The sequence below is a fragment of the Cyprinus carpio genome, chromosome B23 (genome assembly GCF_018340385.1).
Source record: "Cyprinus carpio isolate SPL01 chromosome B23, ASM1834038v1, whole genome shotgun sequence".
NCBI lineage: Eukaryota > Metazoa > Chordata > Actinopteri > Cypriniformes > Cyprinidae > Cyprinus > Cyprinus carpio.
Window position 1 is genome coordinate 11,599,610 of NC_056619.1, and position 27,350 is coordinate 11,626,959.

The 27,350-nt window shown below is 35.3% G+C and overlaps 2 pseudogenes; both read left to right on the forward strand.

Annotated features, from left to right (window-relative positions):
• Nucleotides 1–27,350, forward strand: part of LOC109053911 — a 493,897-nt pseudogene that overhangs the window by 216,776 nt on the left and 249,771 nt on the right.
• Nucleotides 1,864–11,060, forward strand: LOC109103664 (annotated as a pseudogene).

Below are 27,350 nucleotides of genomic sequence, written 5' to 3' on the forward strand. Positions count from 1 at the left end.
GTATTTCGATTCTATTTCATCTGATTATTATTATTATTATTTTTTTTTTTCCGTGGTGATGTTTGTGGTGTTGGATGATTAAAATGGCTCTATACCTGCATGACTCAGGACTGGAGGAGGATGTTTTGCTGTCTTTCTTTTTCACTTCTTCACCATACTCACTCAGGCTAGCTCTCGCTGTTGCATAACAATCTGAAAAAGGACAGCAGAGGAGACAAAAAGCATTGTGTCATCCTCTAATGTTACTGTATTAGAGAAGAGAGTTTCTTTATTAATTTTATTATTATTATGCTCATTTATTTGCATCAATGGAAGTTTCATTGGTTTATATTACTTGTTAACTGGCACTGTTGGGATTATACTTTAATTTGCATTGCATGCCATTAAAGCACACTAAAACAGAAAATTTAAAATTAGATTGTCCTGTCTGCTGATTCTGAATAAACTGGTGACCAAAACCTAATAATAATAAAAAACAAAAAAAAAAAATAATAGTGAAAATGCATATTTAGACCTTTTGCAAATATACAAATGTATTCAAATTATTGCTTTATATTGTATATTTTTTCCCTTTTGCCCAGTCCCATTTTTTTCAGTCAATTTTTGTGTACATTTATGCTAATTTAGTGTCCATTCATCCATTTTTTATACATGCTTACATGCTGCAAAACTGATTTAGAAAGGATTGGAATTGATGGAGCATGACGATGTGAGAAGCAGGACCTCATTATGCTAAATATATTCACAGTCTTTCAAATTATATGAAGGAGAACTCTCATGAAAAACAAACAAACAAATCCAGGCTTATTATCCAAGCATCATACACAAATTTTCACCTGCTGAACCAGACTGAATACCACTTTTCCGGTCATTACTGTTAAATGTCACTTTTATTACAGAGGAACAAAACATTAGATTAGACCAAGCTGATATTTTAAGGATCACTTTCATATCGCAAAACATGGCTCTGCGATTTCAGCTCAAAATAAGTGACTAATTTCATTTTTGAGAAAAAGTTCATTCTTAATCATTATAATTGCAATAATCAAGTCAACTGACACTTCGCAAAGACCAGCCCCAGCTTCGTTACTGTTGCTATGTCCGACAACCCATGGCACTCTCACGCCACACATCATGTTCTCATGCAGTGTGAGAATACATTGTGGAGAAAAGAGGAAACTTAAAATGTACCAAAAAACAAGACACGAAACAAAGTCTCCACTTTTAAAATAGTATTTTTTTTTTTTTATTTTTTTTACAAAATTCAAATAAAAAAATACCGTTTTGTGGCTCTTTATTGTGTTGTGACAGATCATGGCAGCACCTCAGTTCAAATGGCACATGAACCGATCATCTTTTTTCTAGTTAAAATAAATATGAATGAGCATCACTTGTTTCAAGTGCGGAACGACATCAATTCCAACTATTTTTTCAAAGTTCACCGATAATCTACTCTTCGGTCTGATTTTTTCTTCTTGGATTTGGTGTTATGATTGATCAGATTACCTGTCAGTCGAACTCCCTGTGAAGGAGATTTTGTTTCACCATGTTTTTGTAAGATCCTAAGTGGAGGTGGAGTTGGAGCTGTGGTGAATGATAGGATTGTTAGTACAAAACAGCAGCTGTTATCAACCTTTCTCAAACATCATAAAACAGCTGCCAACCAAATAATTCCTGCTTTTCATGCGTTGTCATGGCAGTGTTCTGTTCATATTTGTAATTGTTTATGAATCTTGGTGCATTTCCGCAGTGGGGATCACAGGTTCTAGCTTTCAAATAAAACAAGAGATTGCCGACAAACCATTAAAAAAGTGAAGCGGATTTGATGTGAAATGTCATTTTAATGCCATTGTTGCGGAGGGCCCAGGGGAGCGACAACTGATCTGTTTCCTTACAAATACAGACTTTGTCAGGATAAATGTGTTTAGCTGTTCATCCTGATTTAGATTTTCATTCTCTTTTTTGCTGTCTCCTTCTCTGTCACTTTCACAGATATACCAAGATGAAGACAGCTACCAACATTTATATATTTAACCTTGCACTGGCTGATGCACTGGTTTTGGCTACGCTTCCCTTCCAAGGCACGGATGTGTTCCTTGGTTTCTGGCCCTTTGGCAATGCCCTGTGCAAGGCGGTCGTCTCCATCGACTACTATAACATGTTCACCAGTGTGTTCACCTTGACTGTGATGAGCATGGATCGATACGTGGCCGTGTGCCACCCGGTTGAAAGCCCTGGACATGCGGACGCCCCACAAGGCCAAGGTGGTCAATATCTGCGTGTGGGTCTTGGCTTCAGCCATAGGGGTCCCGGCTATGGTACTTGGAGATGTGGAGAATGACAATGGTGAGTGTGTGTCTACAGTCATGACCCTATTTAATTTGTTCTTTTCTTTATTTTCTTTCTTGTGATTTTGCTTAATATCCTATGCAACTATTTTATTTGAGATTCATAACGGCACATTATTCCTGCACAAAAAGTAAGTGCTGTTATAATTTTCATTGAATATCCAATTTCCATTTTGGAAATGCATCACTGTCATGTTTGGGATAATTTCTTTTTTAATGTTTTTAAAAGAGGGCTCTTGTGCTCACCAAGGCTGCATTTATTTGATCAAAGATACAATTATTAAACATTAAATTTAATGCTGAATAAATGTATTTCTTTTTCTTTCTTTCTTTCTTTTTCTTTCTTTCTTTCTTTCTTTCTTTCTTTCCCCATTTTTTTTACTTGACCCTTTCTGTCTTTATTCTATGTACTGCATCCTGTTTTGCAGAAAAAAAGAAAAAAAAAAACATTAGGCAACAAACACTCTTGATATACTTAAAAAAAGTGTTGTTGCAGCTTTTTATCTCAAAATGTTATACTTTTTTCTCGCAATTCAGAGTTTAGATCAGTCAGAATTGTGAAATATAAACTCAGAATTGCTAAAAAATAAATTCTGAGTTCATATCTCACAGTTCTGGCATATTATTATTATTATTTTTATTAAGTTTGAATTTTGAAATAAAAAGCATATTAGAAGTAGCATGTGACACTGAAGACTACAGTAATAATGCTGAAAATTCAGCTTTGCATCACAGGAATATATTACATTTAAAAATATATATTAAAATAGAAAACATTTATTTTAAATTGTAACAATATTTCACAATTTTACTGTTTACACTATATTTTAATCAAATAAATGCAAGCCCTAGTGAACAAAAAATACTTCTTAAAAAAATAACATTTGACCAGTAGTGTGTCAAATTATGAGAGTAAAACAGGTTGTAAAAGTGGTTTCCTTTCGACTTTAATGCAAAAGGTTCCCTCAACTGCAGAAAGTGCGAGAATAATCACAGTAGCTTACAGGCCCGTCAGTGAATATTAAACATTTATGCAACATTCATTTGGGAGCAGCCGTTCAACTATCGCAGGACGCACGAGCATGCAGAATAACAAATTGCAACACCTGAGACCTACAGGGGAATCGTAATAAGACTGTATATGTGTGTAGGGTTTGTTTGTCAATAATGCATGCACTATTAAGAGACTTTAAAAAGCACATCCAAAGCATTTCAGTGTTAATCATTTTGCTGTTATTGGATCCATTGAGGTTACAGTAATTGCTCTGCACACTGCTCTGAAAGCAGAACCATGGGTGACCCAGAAAGACCTTTCCTCCCTGTGGCTTTAAAGCTCTTGATAATAATAACATTTCCTAATTGAATGAGGTTTCTTTTTAGTTGAAAAGAGCATGAAAGTACCTTGCTACATTAATTGTATTAGCGGGAAACAGGTTTAACACCATGCTGAGCTCGCTTTTTTATTAAGTATATAAATGTGAGTGTGTATTCAGTATGTGCGTGTGCAACTGCATTTTGAGTGTGTTTGTGTGTGAAAAAGTAAATCTCATGTTTAAAAAAAAATGTCTGTCACATATAAAAAATGTAAATAAAACACTACTATGATTTACAGTTTAAAAAAAAAAATCATTGTCCAGAAAATAATGTCAAGGAAAAATTTCTTAAAAAGCTGTAGCCTTTTTAAAATTATTTAATATATACTTCACATATTTTGTGACCTGCTACCCATTGTTCTATTTATGTCCACTCATTTGTATTTATTGTAGTTGTCCTGAATCTCTGCTGTGCCCTCTGCGACATCTCTTTAACACCCCCTCCTCTCTTTCATAATCCATTATTCATGAACCTAATAGATCCTGAAGAATAGTGGATAAGCCCATTTAGCTGTATTGTGTTGAAAAGCCTCCTCTGATCTCGAGTTTCCTCTCTGTGAAATAATCACCACTAAAGCAGCACTTTAGAAACAGGACACAGTATTTACATGCAGATGAGTTTGAGGTAAATTTTACATTAAAACAGTTGCTTTATATAAAGTATACATTTAAAAATGTCTGCCTAGGAAGGGATGAAGCTATACCCTTTTTTTTTTTTTTTTTCTCAGAACCGATTCTATCCAACAACAAAAAAATCGGACTATCGGGGCACAGGTGTTTTTTTTTTTTTTTTTTTTTTTTTTATCAACGTATAATTTCTATGTCTCAGTGTGGTGACCTGATCATCTCTGTTTTGTGGGTTAAATCTACTAAATATAGACAACTTCATTTTAAAGAAAAATGACAAATGAAAAAATATAAAATCATTATATAAATCACAAAAAAATACTACTATAAACAAGATTAGTAGATAATTCAGCAGCAAAATTTATTCTAGAAAAATCATGAGTGCACAATAATTTTATAAAATCTAAACATTTAGTGAAATAACATTATTTAGTGTGGAACAAATATAAGTGTAGGACTAAATCTGGTAAAATGTTACATGCTGTTATTATTGTTTGTATATACTATAAATTTAAATATTTTTATTTTAAATGTATAACAAAGTAATGGTGGCAGCAACATATGATAGATAGGGACAGAACAAGAAAGGCTATTAATAAACTTTCATTGCGCAAAATTATTATGATATGAAAGGCCCAATCCAGAGTGCCACAAAACGTTTATGTGCATCCCCTGCGCAGAATAATGCGCTTGAAGCAACATGGAGTCACAAAGCGAAAAGTTTAAAGCACAAAGAGAAGAGATACTAATGCATATTAATATTATATCTATGCGATAGTTTATTGAGCCCTTTTCTTTTAACAGTTTTAAACTTCAGTAACTGCACTCTTGGAGAGAGTTTCATTGTTTTGACTGTTGTAAACGAACACAACACACAGTTTGAATGCTGAATGGAGGATGTCAGACAGCCACAGCGAAGTTTACATGAACTTGAATTTAATGACTTTATCTGAACCACACATTAAACTAATGAACGGCTTCATAACACATGAAATATAGTGCACAAAAACTTTGTTGCTTTATAATGTTTTTGTGCATTTAATGGAGCTTAACAATAACACAGAATAATATACGCAGAATATCAGATTTGTATCATCCTCATCTGATAGATACCCGATCCGTCAGAAAATGCAAGTATCGGAGCCGATACCGATACTGAGTATCGGATTGGTGCATCGCTACTTGGAACCATTACAATTGTTAGCAGAGCAGACAGTCTACTTATACTCAAATGACTGGTAGTGTACATGTAGTAACAAAGTTACTTATACTGAGCAGAATGTCACTATCAAAGCAAAGTGTTACCGATATTATTACAATAAATAAAAAAAAAGGTTTCTTTTTTTAGCATAGCTGATTTTTCGGCATCACTACCCTATTCTTAAGTGTCACATTAACCTTCAGAAACCATTCTAATATGTTGATTAGCGGCTCAAGACACATTTCTTATCATTACCTATGCTTGCTGTTGTTGTTGTTTGGATGACACTAAAAAAGTTAATTGTTTTAAGTATTATGTTTTCTTCTAGACAGTGGCAGAGCGATGAAAAGTGTAAATAGCCTAATGTACCGTTGCACCTCTGTTCACCAAGCAATAAGGAAAATCACATAATCAGAGATTTTTAAGGTTGCGGACAGCTGAATTCATTGCAGATCCTTGTGGGGCTGAGATGAAAGACAGGTAGCAGAAGCCCCCCTAAATAGGTTCAATGAACACCAGTGTAATTTACTATATATAGAGTTTAATGAAAATAACTCAAACTCTTTGGACACGCAGTACTCAGTGTTCCTCCCAGCAGAATGTTCAGACAGCTTTCTTTCGTAACACTCTCTCTCCTCTCCTCTACTGCCAGGCTGCAACATATTTATTTATTCATCACTTCATGCAAGTTGTGTTCCTGCTGCCTTTGACACTGCAGGGAAAGACAGACAGAAGCAGAGGGAAGGAGGATGACAGAGAATCAGAGGTACAGGGACGTGGATGAATGTCTGTAAACAAATGTCCAGCAGTGTAGCTGTTAAAGCCATGTTCCATCTCAAAATAGCTTTCAAACAAACAAGCGGACTTGCAACAATGATTCGTAAATCACTGTGAAAGCTCTCGATTCTGCGGGAGTTGCTTGGTCACAACATAATGAATTAGAATTACATATTCCATACTTGTGAGACTGTATAATTAAATAAACATTGCAGACAGTTGCATGGTTTGCATGTAATTCAGTTATTTGCACATATAATGCCAACCAGTTGCAAAAATATATTTATTGTTTCTACCAGTCGCATGGAGATTTTTGCTTGTCAAAATCCTGCTGTTTTACTGATGTGATTTGAATGACTGGTTTTGGATGAAAAGAATACAAAGCAATTTTGAAATGCCTGTGATATGATTGACTCCATTAAAAAAAAAAAAAAAAAAAAAAAAGGTTATGTATGGAAGAAGATGTTCTCTGCAGTGACTGCAGATTGCCACTTGTGTGCAGATGTGATGGGAGAAACTTTAGACCATTATGATGAAAATCCCCTCACAACTTACAGACTGTCACTTTGCTATCAGGATTGACAGAGATATACTTTCTAGGATTACATTGTGGGGTGCAGATAAATATTCAAACAAGGTCATCATAAAAAATGGGTTAATAATAAAATGATGTACAGTTTTTGTATCAGTGATTTTTAAAGATTGATTGATAGATTGATTGAAATTTCAAACTAAATGTTTAAGGGATGTAGCAGATTTTATTTGATCCATGATCCGTATGGACCGCCCCACAGTATAGCATGGATGTGCCTCGCTGATTAGCAAAATTTAACTATCATGGATTGATGATGCTAGTTTATCATTTGCACAAGTTTTTGAGTCTTGCCATTTAAAATATTCAAGCAATTCGGTACATCCGTGAACATAGAATTTAGTTCTCTTTTGCACATTCTTGTGCTTAAACAGACCAAACACAATTCTTAAAATCTCAATCAGTATTCATGTAAACACAATCAGTTATGTGTTACATGTGTAACAGTATACGGGATGCGTGCAGGTCTTAAAGTGACATCGGCCTAACAAACCTTCTGCTGTCTGTGTCATTAATGTTAATAAAATAACATAGCAAAACCACTCACTGCTGCTCTGAAAAACGTTACAAAATACTATTAAAAAAACTGTGCAATGTTATTTAACATTTCGTTATTTAATTTTTGTACACCAATACAACCACCTAAAAAAACTAAAAACACATCTTAAAAATCTTAAAAAATAGCCAAAAAAACGATTAAAAAACATAATGTCATAATTATTTATTTTTCAGTTTTTATTTGTTTTCATAGCAATATCTAACAACACTGCATTTTTGGCACAAAACTGACAGTAATCAAAAAACCCATGGACCTCAAGAAATTTAATCTAGGTCCCAAATTCATTGATCTGATAAAATTGCTTTATACTAGTTCTCGAGCTACAGTGACTACGAATGGTTTGATCTCAAAACCCTTTGGCATAGAAAGAAGTACGAGACAGGGGTACCCTCTTTCACCCCTGCTCTTCTCCCTCGTAATTGAACCACTGGCTGAATCCATAAGGCAATGTCAACACTTTTTTGGAATAACGGTAGGAGTAACAATTTGTCATATGTAACAATTTGTTCTCTAAATGTACTTCATTGGGGATTCACAAACTCAATTATAAATTCATTAACAGAGTTTACCTTACACCTTTACGTTTAAAAAAGATTTACAGAAACTCAAAAGATTTACAGAAACTCAAAATCTTTGTTTTAATTGCAAAAAAACACAAAGGAACGTTCCTTCCCTGCTTCTGGTATTGTGACAAAATCTTTTCTTTTTGGACTAAAGTACATCTTTTTTTACACAAAGGCTTTTTAAAGTAGAAATTTTGATTTTCTCTGGAATTGTATTTGTTATATAGTGGAGTGGAGACTGTGTTTGACTTCCACACCAAACAACTGTTTCTAATTTTGGTTTATCTGGCAAAGAAATGTATATTGTTACTGTGGTCATCTCCTCAGGTACCCTCTTTTAAAATGTGGTTGTCTCAAATATCTATATTACTTCCACTTGAGAAACTCACCTATGATATAAAAAAAATATATATATAATAATATAAAAAAAAACAACCTTGAACAGGTTATTGCTGACTAGGTCCACATTCAATGAGGCAAAAATAAATAAATAAATAAATAAATAAATAAATAAATAATAATAATAATATCTGTAAGAAATGTCATCGACGCTATCAAAAACAGTATAATTTAACACTAATACAGAGATCTGTAGAACAAGTAGAATACAGAATTAAATTAAATATGCAAACACTGACTATGAAGAAGTCTGTGCTATTTCATTCAGAATAGCTGTTACATTTTCACAAAGCCATGCTAAAAAACATTCATAAGAGCACTAGACAAAGCTATCATCATAGCAATGCTTATTAATGAAAACTGTAACAGTAATAAGTATTGTTGTATAAATCATTAACAAATGATAAAATTATCCACCCAACCACCCTTAACCTATATAGTAAAATATGAACAACTTATAAAGCAATAAATATGGTATAATTTAACAGTGTTTATCCCTCCAAAACCCCACCCCAGACCTCACTGATTTTCACTGATTTTTAAACACTGATTTTTTTCATGCCCTAAAATGTTATGTAAGTGTACACTGTTATATAAATTTGTAATGTTTTAGAAATCTTTTAGAAATCTTTTTTTTTGTTATCTTTTATAAAACATAAGGCCTAGTTCCTGTCAAAAGTAAAAGTTATTTTAACATCAACTACATCTGTTAGACCAGATTCCACAGTTCAGAATTTTGGCCAACAGAACCGTAATGCTTTTCAGCCAAGATGGGTAAAGACCACCTCTTGGCATTAATGATTGAAAGCTGTTTCATGGGAGTGTTGATGTAGCTCACAGTAAGTCTGAATTCACACATCTCAGGAATGGAGAGGCTTTTAATGCTCTCAGAGGAAGGCTGTCAAAAATGTCAAGAGGAGTGGCAAGGAGAAAATGATTAACTGTGAAAAACAACATTTTCTGAAAAGGGCATGTTGAATCTGTAAAGAACTCAATATTAATGAGGAGCACTATTAACTTATCAATTTTAGATGAAATACACTGTAATATTTTAGAGATTTTCTATCTGATAGATAGATAGAGATCCATCTATCTGCTGTCTGTCTATTCAAAACACAGTCTTTTCACCTTTTGCTTCCAAGGCTTTGTGAAGCCAGCATTCAAGGTTTTCTTGTCAAACATTTTTCTTTTTTTTTTCTGCTGTTAAGTTACAGTTATATGCCTTTCAATAAATTTCAGTGTAATTCCACTTGTTTACATTCAAACTCGAATTACAATTCTGCATCCTGTTTGCTACCCCAAATTAAATTCAATTTAATTTCAGGAATTTAATTGTGATGCATATTTTTCATTCCACACAGGCATCGAGTGCATCTTGGTTCTCCCGGATCCTCGCAGTTATTGGGACCCAGTGTTTGGGACATGCGTTTTCCTGCTCTCCTTCCTGGTTCCTGTAGCGATCATCAGCGTGTGCTACAGCCTCATGGTGAAGCGCCTCCGTAGCGTCCGAATCCTATCGGGGTCCAAGGAGAAGGATCGCAACCTTCGGGGCGCATCACGCGCATGGTTCTTGTGGTAGTCGCGGCCTTCGTTGTGTGTTGGACGCCCATCCAGATCATGGCACTGGCACAGTCGCTGGGCTTCAACTTGGGCAGCGTCCAGACGGTGGTGTTCATCAGGCACTTCTGCATCGCCCTGGGCTACGTCAACAGCAGCCTGAACCCCGTCCTCTATGCATTCCTCGACGAAAACTTCAAGCGCTGCTTTCGTGAGTTCTGCCACCCTTCACCATTTGGGTTTGACGCGCAGCAGTCGGGCCGCATGCGCAACATCGCGCGCGATGAGGTGGCCTACAAACTGCAAGACTGCTGACGGGGAACAGTAACCCCGCATGACTAGGCATGGAGCTGCCCCTGGTCAGCCCTGAGCCTCAACCCAATCCAGGGACAGGTAACTCAAACTCTGAGTTGACTCAAATTACAACACTCTAGCACCACAGTCACCTCCGCCAGGTGGGCGGGGGAGAGGGTTGGGCTAGGAGTGAGGGCGGAGTCAAGTCAAATGACACGCCCTTTTAGGGACAAAGGGGCTCACTTTACAGTGTCTTAAATGGTTTTGGATGTTATTGTCCACGGTTTTGTTCTTATTCGAGAATTATTACACTTTGTTGTTCAGTGTTGCAGCCTTGTATATGCTTTTTTTTTTCTCTCTCTTTACAACAATCGATGTTTCTCTTGAAATTTGAGACTGTAGAATTTCATGGCCTTAAACATACATCTGAACCTATGGATTAAGTGTATCAGTTCTTTTTGTGGTATTGCCAAGTGGTGGACTGTACTATATACACTATAGAGTATATATAGTGTATAAACAGTACTATAGACTGTACTATGTATTATATAACTATATACAGTTATGACACTGAATCTTAAACTACAGAGACTTGTAAAGCCTGATTGTTATTGAAAAAAATATGATATTTTTCTTGGTTTGACTGTACAATAAGCAAAAATATTTTATATACATGTATGTTTGGTAGCACAGATTGAAACGTACAAAAAAAATACTTGTAAAGAAATGAAAATGTATCACAAAAACAGTTGCTGTAGTGTTCAATTATATATGTGCATAAAATGAAGTTAATAATGTTCGAGGCTTGTATTGTTGAATACGTCAGTCAGCATTACCTCGAATGTTTCTTGAATGTTTCCTGCCCAGCTCTGTATGTTGCTTTGTTATTACATAATGGATTCTTCTTGATGAGATGGACAACAAAGAGCCAGCATTGTCATGGGTTTACATTACAGACCACTGAATGTGAAAAAAAAAAAAGACTATTCACGCCAAATTAAGGAAATATATATATTGAAAGTGTCAGTGGAATATAGATATATTGTACACCTAATGCTTATTCCTGTAAACTTTATCTTGATATTGTGATTGTTTGTTTACTTGCTGCATTGATTGGCTGATCATCTACCTGTACTTGCATATTTTTTGACTGGTGGGACCATATTCTGATGGACTGAAATTAAATGCCAGCTAATGCTATGGATGTTTACATAGCTTATATGGGGAATCCTTTTCTCTTCTATGTACTTATTAAAGAGCAGTTATTAAAATGCACTTCTATGGCTATAAACCACTGTTTGTGATTAAAAACTAATAAGGCATGTTATTTTGAAATATCCCAAATTATATATCTCAGAATAACAAGCTGATAATGTTGATTTCAGTTGCATAAAACAAGTAAGTGAACCCATGGGTTTTGGATAAATTGGGGTCTGATTGGTCATAACAAACAAAGTCAGGTTAAAAAATTACCTGTATTTAAATATATATATATATATATATATATATATATATATATATATATATTTTATAGGTTTTTTTTTAGGAGCGCACTGTAAACTTACACAGTGCAGAGTGGATTTAATAACAGTTTGACCAACCTTCGGTGACAATAACCTCCACAAACATTTTCAGTTATGGATCAGATCTGCACAACAGTTGGGAGGGATTTTGCACCATTCCTCTTCACAGACCTTTCAGGTCAGCAATATTCTTGGAAAGCCTGGTGGCTCTCTTGAGGTCATGACAAAACATCTCACTTGGATTGAGGTCAGGACTCTGACTGAGCCACATCAGGTGGCGTATTTTCTTCTGTTAAAGCCATTCTGCTGTTGATTTGCTCCTGTGCTTTGAGTCATTGTGCTGTTGCATCGCCCAAGTTCTCTTGAGTTTCGAATGGAGGACAGATGGGCTTATATTCTCCTAATAAACTGGGAATTAATTAATTAATTGTGTCAGTGATAACAAGCTGTCCGGGCCCTTAGGCAACAATGAAGCCCCTAACCTAGTGATTCACATTCTTTTTCCACTCTGCACTTTGAACGTTTACACAGCGGGTTCAATAAATACATGAAAATGTATAGTCGTTTGTGCGTTATTGGTTTGAGCAGATTGTGTTCATCTATTGCTATGACTTAGCTGAAGATCAAATACCATTTTATGACAAAGGGTTCACATAATTTATCATGCAACTGTTTTTCGCAATTAAAAACTGTGTACATGAGATGCATTCATATTGAGTGGCACCTCAATCACTCTGCACAGCATGTATGTTTGCCATGGGGCTTCATTTCACACATCAGTTTGTGCTTGTAAAAGAAAACAAAACATTGGATGTGAACATGTTCCTTAAGATTCACAAAAATTTATTGAGATTCATCATATGTCAGTTGATTGTTGGTATCCCTGTAAATCCCCACTGTAATTCCCCTCAGTTGGAACCATCCATTTTTTAGGCTTACAGCCCAGATCTTTAACCTTTACACCCTGTTTCTCTCTTTCAGTGATTACAGTTTCATAATGTAAACAGGAATGCAGCTATACAGCTATTTAGGATGTAATTCATACATGAATGTGTACACTGTTGCTTTCCATTCAGTCATTTTCATCTATATATTTTTATGCTTCATGCACCCCTCACCTACTGTTTTTCTGCAGCTCCAAGCTAGGCACATATTAAGTGAATAAATGAAAATAATATATTTTCTTATTTTGCACCTACAGGTTCAAACAGAACCTGGTAGACGGCTGTGGATGGGTCACGACCCACACATACTTCATTTGTTCAAGTGCTAACTACGAAATCAAACAATCACGCTCTCAAAATGAGACATATGCCCAACTCTAGGAAGCCCCATTTCCTGTTGCATTTCATCAATATTTGATGTTTTCATTTCCATTGCCATGGCAACATGATTTCTCAGCCCCATCTTATTTCCCATTAATGTGGACTAGGGGAAATTTTTGGAAAATATAAGTTTGTGATATAAGAGATTAAATTAGAAGTAGGTCTCAGCTGTTTTTCTCAAGCGTGTGTTGATCTTGCTATGCACACCTATACTATATGTGAATACATTTCATTTTAAAACCAGGGGCACTGAGAGTGATTTGGTCTTTCTGAGAAACAAGAATTTCCAATAGATTATATATTATGGGGGTTTGCTCACATTCGGACACCAGAGCATCTGTTTGTGTTGGGATCTGGCCAACACTGTCTTGTCCCAATTTGTAAGTATTTTATGTTTTGGTGAATTGATGGTTAATTCCATTGTACAAATTCATATGAAATCACCACCCCATAAAATACTTTTACCATGAGATCGGGTTGGGTATTTTGCACAATTTTCTATTCTGATTTATCCCAAATGTCTTAACTGGGGTTCAGGTCTCGGCTATTTTTTCCACACCAGACCAAGCCATTTTTATATGAACCTCGCTTAATAAGCCTTGTGAAACACACATTTATTAAAACATCCACAGACTTTTGGTCAGTTAGTGTAGTTGAATAATGTGTAGGGAACCGTTATTTATTATTTAATTATTCAACGTAGTTATTTATGCAATTTTTTTAGCTAGATGGACAATGAAAATGACTCCCATTGTGTACTATGACATGTTGTCATGTGATCTACCAGTATCAGTTGTTGCTTCATTGCCATTCACAAATTCTTCCAGTCTCAAGGTGTAAAATAGTGTCCATCAGATGCACATTTGTGACCCTGGACCACAAAACTAGTCATAAGGAAAATCAACTTTAAAGTTGTCCAAAATAAGTCCTTAGCAATGCATAATTACTAATCAAAAAATAAAAATAAAAATAAATAAATAAATAAAAGTTTTGACATATTTACGGTAGGAAATTTACAAAATATCTTAACGGAACAGGATCTTTACTTAATATCCTAATTATTTTTGGCATAAAAGAAAAATCAATCATTTTGACCCATATGATTGTTTTTTTTTTTTGTTTTTTGGCTATTGCTACAAATATCTCCGTGCAACTTAAGACTGGTCTTGTGGACCAGGGTCACATTTAAGAACAAGTAAGTCATCCAGGTACTTTCTGCCTATATTGGTTTATGAACACTATGAATTTGGAGATACCACTATTTTCACATAGGCTACTGTTGTTCACCAAAGTCTCGCTTGACTGGAACAATGCTAGCTGTACATTTCTGTTCTTTGGTGTTTGTAGTCAAATTACACATTTTCTGAGACAATAATATAATGTTAAACCTATTTAAAAAAGCACATGGGGCCATAGTTTCTTTACTTTACAGTGTCGCAATGACTGTCTTTTTGCAGTAATAAGGGGGAAGATGACATGAAGCAGCTGGAGGTAAGCAAAAGCACAGCTTAACCCTGCACACAGTTTTGTATTTAGTTATATTGAAAAAGTTTCAGTACAATTAATTCAGTTTGTCTATTTTATTTTTATTTCTTTTATCATATGGAGACCAGAAGCTAGAATGGTGGCGCTCATCGGTTACTCAGGCAAAAGGTGGGTAGTAGGAAAACAGCAAAGTCTACTGTATATTCGGACGCATGGTTCATCTGAGGTGCAGTGATATAAAAATATGGGATAAGAATGTCTTTAGTGAAAACTAAGCAAAAACAACTAGATGGTGCAACAACCACAACGAACCCCTAAATAAACCCTAATAAACTCGATCCAGTAGATCGATGTGTTGATTACAGTTGGTCCGCGCAAATAAACTCCAACGTGCAGCAACAGATTTGTCATTTTTTGACGTTTTGGCTTCCCATAGGAAATCATACACACAGAGGTAGATGTTTTCCCTTGGTCACAAGTCGCAATACTTTGTTTTCACTGTAGTTTATCCCACCTGCCATTCTTGTTGAAACTCATACAGTACACACAGAGTGTGTTGTTTAAAATTCACAGCTTTACACACATAAACCCAAACACAGCGTGTCTGTCAGTGGTGGTTATCGTTCATAATGCGTCTTTAGTCGCTAATATGACTTTAGTTTATAAAGTTAAACTGTTAACGCCGAACTGTTGCTTTCACTATGGTCATGCCATTGCCAGTCATCTCAGTTTCAGAGTGATTCATGTTGCCTGCAAACATGGAACGATCATTAGGTACTTCACTTTGAAGAATGCCGTGTGTACGTGACCTAAAGCGATTTGATGTAAATATGATGCTTCTTCAAAATCACTGCAGGAAAAAATAAATAAATAAATAAATAGATGTTTGAAAAGAATTAGCTTTCATACGCAGTCCATGGGACTCAATTACACACACGTTTATTTATGGACCCTTTTTATGACCTGTTCACGCTCTGTTGATCTCACAGAATCATTATGCCGGTAACAAGCAACCTTCACTAATGCTTAAATTAAGAGCTTGGATCTGGCCACCTGCCTCACTTTAGTGAGTAATTATATCATGTGCATGCTTGTGTTAGAGCTATTTTATTTTATGTAAGGCTCTCCAAATCTGTTTGTGGCTATTATTATTCTCTCTGTCCTGGTATCACTTTATCTCTCTGATGTATTTTGATCATGTTTAGATCGTTCCCCTAGGGTTACATTTCTAACGCCCACAGGCATCAACATCAAACCCTTGCCGCAGCATGCACCATTACGCTCACGTGCCGTATCCACACACAAATACACGCTATACGCATTAGAGCATGATAATATGCTTCCCTGCATATCCTGTTGGACTGCTAGCTTATGTGCTAAGATATAACATGGCCACTTTCACATCAAGCTGAAGTGTGTTGGGGAGCAATGAGAGCTCTAATATTTCCCTGCACTGACGCTGCACAGTTTCCTTGTTTTGGTCCTTTCCTTACCTGTTTTGTCTAAATATTGAGTTTTAATGAGGAGTCCTTTGGATTACAGTATTATATATGCATGCCACACATACATAAACACAAAATGTCATGTCTGAAGTCATATTTCCCCTGTTGCTTATTACCTAGTCATATCCTGTGCAATGTGCTGCATGCAGCCTCTATCGGTCTCTCTTGCCAATATTACTAAATGATTAGCAACGTTAAAGAGACAGTTTCCTCAAAAATTAGCATTCTGTTATCATTTACTCATTGTCTTGTCATTCCAAACTTCACGCATTCTCCTGTGGAACACAAAATGAGAAGTTTAGCTGAATGTCAATGTTGCTCTTTTTCTATAAAAACGGATGTTGACCACAGATGTATGATGCTTTTTTTTTTAATCCTTTTTGGAGCTTGACAAGTAGTCCATATGACTTGTGTACTATATTTTTGAAGTTTCTAAAGCCGTATAATAGCTTTGTGACTAATAAATCTAAGTTTTAAATTTTAATTCACTGGCAATCTAGCTTCAGAAATCTTTATTGACAGCTGTGGTCAGCATTCACCTACATTATTTCTCTAGCTGTGTTCCACAAAAAAAGGTCATGCAGATTTCAGTGAACAGAGAGACTCAGTTAAATGTTCTTTGGGTGGTAAATTAAACCAGTGAGTGCTATTGTTTAAGTGCATTTAATTGTCAAGAGTTTGATTAACACAGAAGGCATTTAGGTCACACTTTATATTAGCTGGACTTAACTACTATATACCTACATCAAAAAAATAAGTACAATGTACTTATTGTGTTCATATTGTATTGCAAAACACTTTTTGCTGCTATTGAGGTGGGATACAGGTAAGGTTAGGGACAGGTTTGGTGGTATGGGTAGGTTTAATGGTGGGTTAAGGTGTAAGGGATAGGTCAACAGTGTAATAATAAATGTAATTATGGAAATGAATTAGAGATGTAATTACATATGGCTATTTTTTAAAATATAAGTACAATGTAAAAACATGTATATACACAATAAGTGCATTGTATTAAATGATTAATTTTAATGTAAGTAAATAGTAGTTAATTAAGGCCACCTAAAATAAAGTGGGACCGGCATTTGTTAAATAGGCAAGTTCAATTAAATCACACATGTGTCTGTCAGTGGAATTATTATTATTATTATTATTATTATTATTATTATTATTAAAACATATTCCTAATTGCAGTACTTTTTGCAGAAATTGGCCACCAGGTCCTTCTCACTTGCATTGTCCAATCCTTGTAAAGGTGACAATGGCAGTGAAAATCAAGCTCTTATGATTACATGAGCAGTTAAATGCTTGATCATGTTATCTCCTCTCATTATCCCATGGACAGCCAGGAAGAGCATTTAAAGGGATCCTCCAGCCCAAAATGAAAATTTTGTCATTATTCACTTACCCCTTTGTTGTTTCAAACCCATAAAAGCTTTGTTCGTCTTCGGAACACAATTTAAGATATTTTCGATGAAAACTGGGAGGCTTGAGACTGTCCCATAGACTGCCAAGTAAAAAATACTGTCACGGTCCAGAAAAGTATAAAAAGTATCGTCAGAAGCCAGAGGAGAGGAATTGTTGAATAAAGTCGTTATTTTTGTTTTCTTTGTGTACAAAAAGTATTCTTGCCACTTCATAATGTTACGGTTGAACCACTGATGGCAGATGGACTATTCTGACGATGCTTTTCATACTTTTCTGGACCTTGACAGTCTCAAGCCTCCAGGTTTTCATCCATAATATCTTAAATTGTGTTCTGAAGATGAACAAAGCTTTAACAGAATCGTAACCAAACTGATTAAAAAGATTAATAAAAAAATTTTTCATTTTGGGGTGGAGTATCCCTTTAAGAAACACGCTGAAAGGAGAGAACATTGCACACAAACACATTAATTGATGGTTATTTTATTTTCCTGTCTCTGAGATCTAATTGAGGTTACCAAACTTGACAAGATTACTCTTCTAGTGTGCCTGGCTAATTTTCTGATGCATTTAGCTCAGACCTTTAAGTGACCACTTGGGAAGCTAACCACGCAGAGGTGTAAAAGCCATCACTTCCTCCTGCAATCAAGGCTATGATGGAACGATCTGTTTTTCTCCTTATTTTTCTTCAGCTTCTCTGGATGATGTACTGTGTTTACACTTATCGCCCAATGTCAAATTACTGCCAGCAAAGACCCTGTCTCACCCAGCCTCTGCATGCCTTTCCCCCTCAGGTGTTCTTGCTATACAATTGCCAAGTGACAGAAATGTCAAAGCAGAAGGTCACGGAGCCTTTCTCCTTGATTATGACAAGCTTTAACGACCTCCAGGAGAGAGGAATAACAGGGATGGCTTGCGGTGAAATTTAAGTGATGGGACTCTAAAGGCTAATGCTTTCGGTCACAGACTTGTGGTGCAAGATGTGTTTTTGAGTTATGGTAACTTCCCATTTCAGAGTTCTCCAGCTCATTTATGAATTTCCTCTTCGATGCATCGACATGGCATTCGGAACATTTTAACATATGAAACATACTTTTGAGTGTGAAGGAACTTTTTCAATTGACTATTTCCTAGTCAGAAAAATCCTACTGAATCCCTACTGAAAATATTATCATAAGCTCAATATGGAGCCAATCCTAAAAGTATCCTAATGGGGATTCCTATGGAAGCTTGTTTTGTCACGGTATATAAAAAAGTAAATAAATAAATAAAGTAAATTGCTTTTTTTAAAATCTCTAGTTTAAATCTCAAAACTTGGGAAAAAATGCAGAATCGCAAGATAACTTTCTGCGAAGAAATGTCAGAATTGTGAGAAGCTGTGAGAAATTACCCTTTTTTTTTAGTGCTGGGCAATGATTAAAAATTTGAATCATGATTAATCACATGATTTCCTGTGATTAATCATGATTAATCACATTGTTATGCACAAAATTCAATAATGAATTAAAAAATAGTGTATTGTGCACTTTTTTAATTTAAAAAGGTGCTTTTTTACAGCAGTATTCCTTTTACATAGTAGCAGTTAAAATATTTATTGTAAATCTCAACTTATTAATGTAATCAAATTAAATATAAAACCAAAGCTATTTGACACTGTCAAGGCATTAACGTTTTTATAGAAAATATTTTATAGTTTGTTACAGAAAAACAAATTATGCTCAAAGTCCAGAGCCTCAATCATAACATTACAACATGCACCTTCCGAGTAGAGACCTGCACTAGCGCGGGAGCCAACGCAGCATTTTTTGTTTTGTTTTTTTTTTTGCCACATGAACTTTGTCTATTTCTTTTCTTTTTTATGTGCTTAGAGAGGAAAAGAAAACATCTTGTCCTGGTCATTCTGAAATCACAGATGAATCACAAAATGATAGCCTGCAATTACTTTCAAGAACCATTTCCATTTTGTACAATTTTTCCTAGAAGGGTCATTTTTTTCCCTCTCTCTCTCTCTTGATTCTTAGAAGATTCGAATTTGATCCTATTGATCCACAATTATGATGTAAGTCCTATACATGTTGCGTCAGGATTATTTTGACTAGGCTCTCCACTTTTCTGGTTGTACTCCAAATTTCATTTTCCAGCCATACCAGGTAGTAAAACAGCAGGGCATTTTATGCAGAGCACACTGTGTAATCTTATTTACAATCTTTGATCTCAAATCTTAATTCAAACAATTTGAATAAAGATCAATTCATAATGAAGCCATTAAAAGTGCAATCCAATATTCTAAGCATGCCAGACCTTCATACTATATGCTTTTTATCTCCTCTCTAAAGCAGCTTAGCATTCCCCATGGTCTGCATCATGTTTATATGCAGATACATCAGTCACACTTCACTGAGCATAAGAGCTTCCGTTACAGTATTACTGCACCAAGGAAACACCTACTGCATGTGCTTAATGATCCTTAACAGAAAGCTTTCTGTTCTTTCACTCAGATATTATTGTATATTATGGCTAAAATAAACCATATTAACTGACATCAATACTGCAAGTCTAATGCTTTGGGAAGTCCTGTTGTGTTTTTGTAATGAAGGCTAAATATGTTATGTGAACGTATTTATGCTGCCAGCAGAAATTCTCTTAATTAATGCCTCTGTCCAAAAATGAAAATTAGCCTGTGTTTTATTCACCCTCGAGCCATCCTAGGTGAATATGATTTTCTTCTTTCAGATGAATCCAATCAGAGTTAAAATTTGTCCTGGCTATTCCTAGCGTTATTATTGCAGTGGGTGGGTGTTTCTCTTTAACAGTCCAAAACAAGTTAAATAAAGCTCACGCATCCATAATAAAACATGCCTCACATGTCTCTGCTGCATGAATAAAGGCCTTCTGTAGCGATTCAATGCGTTTTTGTAAGAAAAATATCCATAATTCAAACGTATTAAACACTTTACTCTCACTTCTGCTGACTGTCATATGCGGAAGCCATTCCGGTTGATGACATCGGATGTATGCGTCGTGTGCGCACCTCTGAGATATGCTAGTCTCGCGAGTTTCTTTACAGGCGCAAAAGAAGCAAAGATGCCTTATACTTTATTCTCCTCTTGGCTTATATCGAAATCCTCTGTCATTTTTCTTTACAAATTCTGGTTTGTATTTTTAATTGTATTTTTAATTCATGACTGGCATTTTGTTTTGTTCTCTCTCCACATTCGTCACTAATCACGCAACACGACGTATTATGTGTTCTGCTGGAACGACTTCCACAAACCACAGTTAGATGAAGTGAGAGAAAAGTGTTTATTACGTTTGAAATATTGATATTTTTCTTATAAAAACCCATGAATTCGCTACAGGAGGCCTTTATTCACCCCCCAGAGCCGCGTGAGGCACGTTTTATTACAGATGTGCGCACTTTATTTAACGTGTTTTGGACTGATGAACAGAAACACCTTCTTACTGCAATGATAGATCTTAGAAGCACCAGGACAATGTTTAATATAACTCTGATTGAATTCACCTGAAAGAAGAAACTCATATACACCTAGGATGGCTTGAGGGTGAGTAAATAACAGGTTAATTTTTATTTTTTCGGTGAACCCTTTAAATGACATATTTGTGCCTTTTGAAACCATAATAATAATAATAATAATTCTTTCAAAATTATGATTCATTTTTTTAGAGGTAATTTTTTTTATAATGAGGAAATAAATTAATTCACTTTTAATAAATAAATAATAAATTAGACTAATTTAAAGCACTTTAAAGAGAGGTGTGTGATGCTATTTCAAGTGTGAATAATTTGTAACATTTTGGAATGCTTAAATGGAGTCATCAGTGCCTAGAGACACTCTGAATCACTCTCCTTCCTTGCATAGTATCTTTCTTCCTTCAGGAGTGAAGATGACGACAGCGCATGACTCTCACCTCTCACAATCCTGACTATTGATCCGTGTATGACAATGATCCTCAACTGGTTGGTTGTGACCCAAAAATTGGTCGCAGACCTGTTAGGGTCGCATACAGCAAAAAAAAATAAAAAAATAAAAAATGTAATAAATAATTAAAAATAAAGTAGATATGTGACAGCCTAATAAAAATGCTGCTTATCAAGCTATAAAGAGAATGAAAATGCTTCGCAAATTGTTTTGTGTGGTGAACTGTTGGTTTCCAAAATTATGAAATCATCTTAAAGGGGTCATATGATGCGATTTCAAATTTTCCTTTCTCTTTGGAGTGTTACAAGCTCTTGGTGAATAAAGAAGATCTGTGAAGTTGCAAAGACTAAAGTCTCAAATCCAAAGAGATATTCAATACATTATTTTTAAAAGTGTTTCGGGACGTAAACTACGCGAAACTACTTTGTTTGGCCTTCCAAAAGAGAACGATATCAACTTCGTCATGCCTGGGGCTGATCCGTGCTGGTTGCTGAGGAAATACATCAACTTTACACTTTGGATCACCGGATCAGCTTTCACCGTGGACAAAGAGCAGTCAAGCCTGGCATCGTCACATGTGGTTGCTGCAATCCCAAGTTACGCTCCTTCGTAGAATCCACCTGCAGCACCATTCTTAACCCGCCCGCCTTTGCTCACTCAAGCCAGCCGTGGCTTACTCTAGACCGCGGCTCACTCTAGGCGTGTGATGCTATTTCTCCCAAAAAAAAGGTGTGTGATGCTATTTCGCTGAAAAAAAGCGAAACTACTTTGTTTTTGCCTTCTTAAAGAAGACATGACTAGAAATCATGTTTATATCACGTTTATAATGGGTTTTATGTTTATGTCTCATCACTCCGGCCGGACAAGGCATCACAATATGTTAAGATGCGTAACATTTCCATCACACACTTGAGGCATTCGGCCAATCACAACACGCTGGATAGCTGGCCAATCACAGCACACCTCGCTTTTCAGAACGATGAGCCTTGTAAAAATCAACGCATTTCAGAAGGCAGGGCATAGAGGAGAAACAATAACGTACAGTATGTGGAAAATAATGTGTTTTTTTTTAACCTTACACCGCATAAACATATTTCATTACACCAAATACACAAAATAATGTCCTTTTTTTAGCATCATATGACCCCTTTAAAGACATGCCTAGAAATCATGTTTATATCATGTTTATAATGGGTTTTATGTTTATGTCTCGTTGCTCAGGCCGGACAAGGCATCACAATATGTTAAGAGGCGTAACATTTCCGTTACACACATTTGATTCATTCGGCCAATCACAACACACTGGATAGCTGGCCAATCAGAGCACACTGCGCTTTTCAGAATGATGAGCTTTGTAAAAATCTATGCATTTCTAAAGCAGGGCAGGAAGAGAAACAATAATGTACGTTACACTCTTAAAAATAAAGAAAATGCATTATTTTCCACATATACTCTTAAAAATAAAGATTCTTCACAGCAATGCCATAGAAGAGCTATTTTGGTTCCACAAAGGACCATTCAGTCAAAGGTTCTGTAAAGAACCAACTCTTCCTTACTTTTTTATAATCTGAAGAACCTTCTTTTGCCACAATGAACCTTTTTTCTGAAACAAAAAGGTTATTCAGATGTTATAGAACCATTTAGGCAAAAAAGTCTCTTCTATGGCATTGTGAAGCACCTTTATTTTTAAGAGTGTATGTGGAAAATAATGTGTTTTCTTTTTATCTTAAAGGGGTCATCGGATGCAACATGCACTTTTACAAGCTGTTTGAACTGAAATGTGTGTTAGCAGTGTGTCTACACAACCACCCTATAATGATAAAGATCTAACCAGTGTATTTCCCATTTCTCAAATCGAGCTGATCTCAGGTGTCTGTCTGTATGATACATATTGATTTACTCATTAATGTGTAATATGTTTAATTTTTTAAACAAATCATAAGCTCTAAAAGATTTTCAGAATTTGTATAAACTCTTTTAGTTTAAACCATCTACAAATGTAAAATCGTAAAATAAAATGTTAGGGTTAACACTGCTGTCAAAAAAAAAAAACTCCATTATTGTTTATTTAATTCTAACATCTAAGTTTTTGTTAAAATTTTTTTTGTTAAATTAAACATATTTTGCTTATAATTTCTGCACAGGAGAGACTTGGTGTTGTTTCCAAACAAAAGGAAAATGTATCGGTATCGGCCAAAATGAGCTGAAAAATATCGGCATATCGGATATCGGCAAAATCCAATATCGTGTATCCCTAATTTTTTAGCATCATCATATGATCCGTTTAATTAAAGGGATGCTTATTTGTATTTGCATTTCACTCAGATGTATGTCAAAATACAGAAGAACAGAAAACATTGTGACTTTCAGACCATTTTTGTATGAAAAGTATTGTTACTGTGTTCTGTCTTGAAGCAAACCAAGCTGAAAACCAATGGCATCTGCAACACAGGCCAAGAAATTAGCTTTTCAAATTATTCTTGCACATAACCTTGAGAGTTGCCAGAGGGATGAAATCGTTCATCACAATTGTTGATGTCAAACCTTTGAACTATCCCTGACCTTTTCTGGAATTTTTTTGATCTATGTGTGGTCGGTCTTATGCTAATCCTTTGATCAGATGGCCAGCCAGATCTTTCCTCTGTTTTCTGTCAACTGATTAGCATATGCCATTACCAGATTGTTTTGTTCTTTGTGTTTGCAGTCACCTGTATGTGTCATGGTTCATGTTTGTATGTGTGTGTATTTTGTGTTTGTGTGAGGTTGAATGTTTGAGCACATATGCCACTGTCTACTCCTCAATGATTATGTTTGCTCCTGCAAAGACAAATTGGTGTTATTCAACTCTCGGTGTGGCAGAGTCATAGTCACCAGAGCCGAAGTGGCCACTAATTTACCTCCTTAAACACTGAAGAAGAGAGAGACGCTCATGAATAAAAGAGTAGGAGGGCAGATCAAATCGACTGGTACGCCATATAAATCTCCTAGAATTCTGGACCACACAGCTCAAGCTTTTCCATGAATAAAACATGGAGGGGTCTTGGTCTGAAAATGGTAAATGTTAATCTTTATGGATAGTATTGCGGGCTCCATCAAATCATTCTCCAGCTTGCATTAAACGTTTAGAAGAGAGGTGGAGACCTAGTGGAGGGGAAGCAAATTACCGGCATGAGAAAAAGATGCATCATCAGTGATGCTATCTGTTTAACCTTGATTTACCACCAGGGTTTTTCTCAGTGTGGGATCAACCCCGCAAAATAAGTGTACAGAATTCAGCTTTTCTCTGAAAAATACCTTAAAATCTGAAAATTGTAGCAAATTAGTTTAGATCTACATGCTAATGTACTTACAAAATGTTAGCAAATTTATAGCTATGTGCATGTAAAAGGTACTTTATTGTGGACCTAAATTATTTATGATTCATCTTGCACGCACTTATGGGCATGTCTAGATTTTTGTCCAATCAGATTCATCTAAACGGTGGTTCTCAAGTAGGGGCCTCAGCAAACTTCCAAGGGGGCCTTAAATGATTTAAAATAAGACAAAACAATTAACTAAAACCATTACAAATCAAGACATTTCTTATTTTATTCACCCCCTCAACAACTGTTTCCTTTAATGAAAAAAAAACGGCAGTCTCATTTTAAGTGTTATTTATAGACCTTGAAAAATCATGTGAAATAAATTCTAAACCCCATGGGTACTTTTTTATTATATAACAAGAATACTTTTTTTCCCTAAAGCTCTAATATCCTTATTCAGTAAATCATGAGCAATTGGAAAATTAATGGGGCCTTTGAATATTGTTGTGGACAGTGGGGGCCCTTGAATAAAAAAAGGCTGATAAACACTTTCTAGAATGAGAATATTTAGTTTTACTATATCCTCAATCTATCATGCAATGTAAGAATCATATTGCATGCCATATACCATGGTATTGTCATCTGAACCATCATCATACCATAATACCACCCCAGTATGTTTTTGTAGGAGTACACCCTCAGAAAAAGTTACAAAGCTGTTACTGAAAAGTACATCTTTGTAATTTATCATTTTTAGCCATAAGTGGTACATTTTAGTACATGAAGGTACACATTAGTATTTTGAAAGTACATATTAGTACCTTCTGAAAGAGTGCTTCTTCAGTGTTGTTTTTTTTTTTTTTTTTTTGAGAGTGCAAAAATTGTCAACTGTGTTATACAGTTGAGGTCAAAAGTTTACATCCCCCTTTCAAAATCTGCAAAATGTTAATTTTACCACATTAAGAGGTATCGTACAAAATGCATGTTATATTTTTTTAGTTTTGACCTGAATAAGATTTCACATAAAAGATGTTTACATATAGTCCACAACAGAAAATAATAGTTGAATTTATAAACATGACCCCATTCAAAAGTTTACATAACATAAACTTGATTTTTAATACTGTGTTCTTACCTGAATTAAAGTTTTTTTGTTGTTGTTGTTTGTTTGATTGTTTTTTTTTTGTTTTTGTTTTTTATAAAAGGTTCAAATGCTCAATGATGCTCCAGAAGGAAAAACAATGCATTAAGAGCAACTTTTGAACAGAATGGAGATGTGTACATTTTTCTTATATAGGCCAGCCGTATTTGTCCCAGTAAACCAGCATTGCTGTTCTGTTGAAGCACATTAATAGTAACTTAAGAAAATAGGCCACTTCATATCATTCACTTGGCCATCATAGTTTGTGAATAATGCAAACACTCCCCCCCCCTCTCCACCATTGTATCAATGAGACTGCTCTTGTCTTGTTGCTTACTTCTACATTTCCATTAACTCTAACCACTTAGGTGTGCCTCTTGTCCATTGCCACATTTCAATCATTCTCGTCAATCTCACGTAACCACTTAGGTGTGTCTCAAGCTTCACTAACTTTTTAAAACAAATATACTCCAAATAGAGCCAGAACTAAAATAACAATACTGGTCTACTTCAAGCAGAAGCTGCAGTAACTGTGTAAAATATGATTAATGCAGATTTTTATCATAACACCTTAAATACTCGCTTACTCTCCTTTACCCTGCTTAAGTTTTGGTTCGACAAAATCACATTCAAAGAAGCAACTACTATATATTAAGAATGCAATCCAAACGTACTACAAGGTACTACTTTTAATAAATATCATTAAGATCTTTGTTAAACAAACATAGAATATACTACATTAATTTAACCAAAACCTACTAAACATTTTCCTCAATACATATTTTCAAATATATGCATAAGCCCTCAAGGCATATTGTCAATCAGAGGCATTATTACGAATCTCAGCAGAAGTAGTAGCTTATCCAGGTATTTTTTTGCCTACTGTTTTTCGAATATGTATTGGGACATGCTGCTCTTTTGGTGTACTGATTTTACATAATAGTAGCATAGTAGGAATATTTGGATGCAGCTTTTGCTTTTTGAACAGTCAAGTATGAAATTAAATGATTAATTTTGAATGGTGAATATTCTGGTTTTCTTATTGGGTTGGTTAAGATAATGTTAGGTTTTTCAGGTTTTTCCATCATTGCACTCTAAAACGGTTGGATTAAAAATAACCAAACTGGCAACCCAGCACTGGGTATATATTGGACAGAACACATGTTTGGTTAATAACCCAACATATAGCAACCCAGCAAGTAAAGTTACACATTTTAACCAAGCAGACTGAGTTGCACAAGCTAATCCAATGTCATCTCATATAGACTAAATACTGGGCTAATTTTACATCATAAATGAACATTTTTACCTTCGCTCATTAAAAACATCATAGAGTCCATGGGTAAATTTAGTCCTTATAAAGACTGAAAACCTGACACATACTGGTTTCCTTTTTTTTTTTTCCTTAGATGTAATGGT